Genomic DNA, 6,106 nt, shown 5'->3' on the forward strand with positions numbered 1-6,106 from the left:
TATGTCTTCAAGAGTTTCTCCTACTTTCTCTTCCAGGAGATTTAGTGTTTCAGTTTTAATGTTTAGATATTTAATCCATTTTGACTTTAGCTTAGTGCATGGTGATAGACCTGGGTCAAGTTTTAGTTTTCAGCATGTAGAGAGCCAGTTTTTTCAGTACCATTTGTTAAAGAGGCTATCTTTCTTCCAGTGAGCATGTTTGGCCCCTTTGTCAAAGGTAAGGTGGCTGAGTGTGTTTGTATTTGTACTGTCTGCTTTCCTTTCCTTAGAAATACTTAGGCACTGTGGTGACAGGTTTTTCCATGGACAGGCCATCACATCACATATGGGAAAGGAATTGTGCCTTGGGAGGAGCATCTTTGGATAGCTCAATAGGAAGGCTACCCACCACATCAGGAGCCAAGCCCTGAGACTTGCAAGGAGCTGCCCTTCTTGTAACTTGGGTCTCTGTGTTCTTCTCACAAAATGTGTTTGGAAACCACAGGGATGCCTGGAGAATGGCCCAGAATGTGTATACCACAGGGACAATGGTTCTGATGACCAAAAATAAATGAATCTGATTTTTTTTGAGTCAGATTTGTCTCTTGGAGAGACTCTCATCAAGAAAAGGTGAAAGGGTGTCCTGGGGAAGGCGAGACAGCTCTATTATTAACCACAGAAGAGCACCATTGCTATCCAGAGGACTGGAGAGACAGAAGAAGGAGATATTGCTTCACAAGCTCAAGGAGGTACGACCTGTACAGGACTGCCTAATAAGATGCAAACCCTGATGGAGATGTTGCCCAAAACAGGAGAAGAGATGCGCAGCCTGTCCTCTCTTCTTGTCCCCTCAAGCTCTGCCAGGTCTCCCATAATCTCACTGTGGTCTCCAGTCACAAGGTAGCAGATGTTAGACACTAGACGCCCCTGCAGTGCAGGACAGAGTGAGAAGAAGTGACAAAATGGATGTCAAATCCAATAGTGAATGATCGCCTACCATGCCTCTGTGTTTCCCATAATATTCTTCAATATTATCAGTGACCTTCACAGTGCCAAATACCATGATTAATTCCCATTAAAATCTCAGAGGAACTTGAATCAATTGGTTGCTTTTTTTTCTTCTTGGAGTATTATTCTTCATCTGGTTTCTGGGACACATCGTTCGGCTTCTGTTTTTTCTTACATCATTTCTGTAGTTCTGCAGTTCCTGTTGCTGATTTCTCCCCATCTCTCCATCTTGTCTGTCCAAGACACTCAGGATTCTTTCTTGTGTTATTTCTTACTTTGTATTTATTTGTAATCCTAGATAGTATCATCTGGACCCATGGATTTAAATACTACCTACCTGGACACCATCTCTCTGAAATTACTCCCTTGCCTTGATGTGCTGCCTTGGTGTTCATCATTGCCTGGTGGACAGACAGCTCCAGAGGATACCAGTGTGCAGCTCAGAAAGAACATGCTCTAATATTTTTACTGTTTTTCTTCTACAAATCCACCCTTTTCTCACTTTCTGAGCTCAGTTCTGTGCTCATAGCAGATGTGGAATGTACATGTACTCCTATAAATATTATGAATACATTTTCCATGATCATTATGAAGTATTTCATTCAACAAGTATTGGCAGGACACCTGAGAATGACCAGCCCTGCACTAGTCACTAAGTAAACAAAAGGGAAGCAGACATGGCATCTGACCCCAAGGGAGGGACAAATGGGAAAGATGACCACTGCACCTGCTTGTGCATAAAACATTATATCCTACATCCATCTTGGAGTTCCTGGAGAACTAGCACGATGTTGCAGTTTTTGAGTTGAAATAACGGCTAGTCTGAGTAAGGAGGAGGATCTTGAAGTCACAGAAACCAGAGAATGTAGAGAGTAATCAAACAAACAAAAAAACCCAGAGACCCTCATCCGCCATTGGTGGGCTTCTGTTCTACAATGTTCTAGCAACAAGACTTAGTTCTCTCTCTTTGTTTTACTATTAGCAGTTTTTATTTCAACTCCTTATCTTTTATGCTGATGAAAATTAGTGCCCAAGGTGGAGATAAACAACTTGCTTATCATCACTTCCTAAGCTGGGTAGGGATGGAGCCCCAAACACTGGCCAGCACCGTCCTCATAGCTGCATCTTGTGCCTCTTGTTAGGTTAATTCTCTGGCTCTCACAGAAGCTGAGAATCATAGTACATCAATGAATCATTGAGTTCATATGTGATTCACCTTACATCTTATAAAACCAGGTGTATCTGAAGTAGTGAATTCCCCTCTCAGAGCAAATGTGGGGGCAGACCATTAAACTCCCCCTTTAGAAACAGTTCGACTGAGCTGCAAAAGGCTCAAGTCAACACCTTCTGACACGGCCAGTCCTACAGATAATGCACTACTATTATGGACTACTGGACTATATTGGATCATTTTGCTGAATTCACATACCTACAATATTTTAATAGCAATGGAATACCTATCTCTGACAAAACTAAGCAAAAAAGGGGTACAAATGAAGGACTATTTTGTATCTGTATAAACAAAATAATTAGGATAGATATATAGCTACTTTATCTTAATTCAATGAGAAGAAAGATATGTACTAAAAGTGTTTAGACAGGATATCACACCTGCATCTTGTACTATGAATAACCACTATGAAGACAACAATATGCAATGTACTAATCATTGAAACTCTCCTACTAATCTGTTTTGAAACTGTTTCATTGCTATTTGTTTCTCAATAAAATTAATTTAAAAAAAGAAACAGTTCTATTTACAGAAATTTCATATCTTCCTTCCCCAACTTCAGCCTTCTTGTATTTGCCTTCAGAAAACATTTGCAACTCAAATCAATATGTTTTCCCTCTAAGAACACTTGTGGTGCTTGAGGAAAGACTTCATCATATTGTCTTCACTTTTGCAGTGTGTTTTGATTTCTTCTAAGACAGAACCTTATAATTACATGTGATTCTGGGTTTCCATATTTCTTGGGCCCTCTTAAGCATGATTTTTTTAGCTGTGTACACGACTGTGTCTTAAGCCATTTATTTGCTCCCTCTCCACCACCCTCCTACCATTACTCTATTGAATTTCTGGTCACCTTTCAGCAAGATAATTACAACTCTCTTTAGGCTCACCTCTACCTTCTACTCTCATCTGTTTATTTGCCTTGTGCACCTGCAGAAAGACTATTTGTTCTACAGGGTAAATCTGACCACATTTGTTAGCTTTATCTTCCTTACCAAATACATTTGTAACCTCTAGCATGGTATGTGAAGACCTTCATGATGTTACATATGTTATCTTTCACCATTACTGTCCAGGGACATTTTTGGAGGCACTCAGAAAGTTTAACAGTTGAAGTGGGACACAGAGTGGTCATAATCAGGATAGTGAGAATAGAGTTGAAAAATAAGAGCTATATGAACATTAGGATTGTTTCCTCCATTTCTGTGTGGAATCTTATTGGTATTTTGATTGGAATTGCATTACATCTGTGTAACAGTTTGGGAAATAGGGCCATTTTTACTATATTGGTTTTGCCTATACTAGAATGAAATATCTTTCCATTTTCTGATATTCTCATCAATTTCCTTTTTCCGAGTACTACATTTTTCAATGTACACATCTTTTCTTCCTTTCATTAGATGGATTCCCAAGTATTTCACCATTTAAATTTATTTGTATAATTTAGGTATATGTAATGATCATATTAATTATAGAGAATTGGTATCTGTTCATGATGGGAATGAGAAAGTTTTTCATTTTTATTAAATCTATTATGCACTTTTTTATTTTTGGCAATACCAGACATTGAACTCAGGACCCTGCGCTTGCCAAGCAAGTGCTTATTCTACTGAACTATTTCCCTGGTCCCTATTAAATTTATTATGAAAAGTATAGTTTCCCTAATTTTTCTTTTACTGAATTTGTTGTTAGTATATACAAATACTATTAATTTTTAGTGCTTACTTTGTATGCTGCTACATTATGAATTTGTTATTTATTCTGAGAGTCTTTTGTTGGAGATTTTGAGGTCTTCTTTATAGAGTATCATGTCATCAGCAAATAATTATAATTTAACTTCTCCTTTTCTTATCCACACTACATTTGTTTCTTTCTCTTGTCTAATTGCTTGGACTAACATTTCTAGAATGATATTATTGAACTGGAGTGGTGATACTGGGTGTTCTTGTCTTGTTCCTGATTTTAGAGTGTAAGCTTTCCATTTCTCCCACTTAGTTTGGGGGTGGCTATTGGTTTGTCATAGTTGGCTCTTACTAGATTGAAATAAAGCCTTTCTGTTTCAATTTTATTTAGGGTTTTCATCATGAATGAATGTTGAATTTTATCAAAAGCTTTTTCTACAACTATTGAGATAGCCATCTGGTTTTTGTTATTGCTTCTGTTAATGTGATATATTATACTTATGGATTTGTGCATGTTGAGCCATCCCTGTATCTCTAGGATGACTCCTACTTGGCCACGGTATATGATCTTTTTGGTGATTTGCTCTATTCTTTTTTTTTTCTAGCATCTTACTGAGGATTTTTGAATTTATATTCATTAAAAAGTTTGGCTTGTAGTTCACAATTTTTGGAGTCAGTCTTTTCCTGGAGAAAGCAACCCTAAAATTCATATGGCACCAGGAGAGACATGGGATAACAAAAGTAATTCTAGACAAGAAGGGGAAGACAAGGCTATCACAATCTTGAAGTTCTACTACAAAGCTACAGTGATAAAAATAGCATCACATTAGGAATAAAAACCACAAAACAAACATACAAACAAAAATAGACTTGAGGATTAATGGAACAGAACACAAGGTACAGAAACAACTCCAGGCACACTCAGCTACCTTATTTTTGACAAAGGAGCCAAACACCTTCTCTGGAAGAAAGCTAGCCTCTTTAACAATTGATGCTGGGAAAGCTGGCTTTCCACATGCTGAAGATTGAACCTAGACTAGCATCACTCACCATGGACTAAACTAAAATCAAAAGGGATCAAAGAGCTAAGTATTAAAATAGAAACACTTAATTTTCTGGAAGACAGAATGGGTAAAATTCTTGAAAGCAGAGGTGTAGGCAAAGACTTTATCACTCAAGTAAATATTACAAAGAATCAACAACCAGGGTCACACCAAATTTAAAAGCTTCTGTACACAAAGGAAATTAACAACAGAATGAAGAGACAACCCACAGAATGGAAAAATATTTTTATATTTAAGTGAAATAAATCAGACACACAAGTTTAAGTACCACATTGTTTCTCTTGTGTAAGGAACTTGAAGAGAAGTGTAAAGAAAGAATAAAATGGAGGATAGATATTGAGAAGTAGGAAGAACTTATTCAAATGAGAAGGGGAACAAGAGAATGGGGAAAAAAGGAATGGAAGAAAGGAAAAGAGATTGCTTTAAAGAGTATGGAATGAAAAAATGAAAAGGAAGATTTTATAAGTGGAGAGAAGAAGGGTTGAAGGGAGGGGAGGTGAAAGGAAACAAAAATTAAGATATATTATGTACAAGGACAAATTTCTCATAGTGTGATCACTATATGTGGCAAACAGGTAATAATAAAAAAAATTAATTGATTAATTTGAAAGTAAGGGTTAATCTGAAAGATGAACTCCTGTGGGAATGGTGGTCTCTTATTTCTGCCATCCAAGGGCCAGGGAGATAGCTCAGTAGAATAAGCGCTTGCCTGGCAAGCATAAGATCCTGAGTTCAATCCCTGGTACAACAAAAACAAACAAACAAGAGTCTCTACCATCCAACAACAACTGCCAGATTTCTGTTTTGACTTTAAAGTCAAACATGCTAGAATCATGCACTGAAATTGAGACACCCTAGATGTAGTTGATCGGCTAGATAGGGGAATGTTAGATAGTAAGCTTTCTTTATAGTGAGATGTGAGCAGGCAGGGCACACAGGGGCAAGGGCTGTCATGAATCTCTACTCCCAGTTATTCATGAGCAATGCAGCCTGGTTCTTGGTGACCAAGAGGTATGCCACTTCACTGAGCAGCAGTGAAGTGAATGTTAGAAAGGACAAGAACAGTGATGTCCCAGCCCTTGACTGACTTGGGGGAAAAGCTGCAAAACCACTATCATTGTGCCTGTTTGGGGAAGTTTCCT

Source organism: Octodon degus, unplaced genomic scaffold (assembly GCF_000260255.1).
Source record: "Octodon degus isolate 3935 unplaced genomic scaffold, OctDeg1.0 scaffold00156, whole genome shotgun sequence".
Classification (NCBI taxonomy): Eukaryota; Metazoa; Chordata; class Mammalia; order Rodentia; family Octodontidae; genus Octodon; species Octodon degus.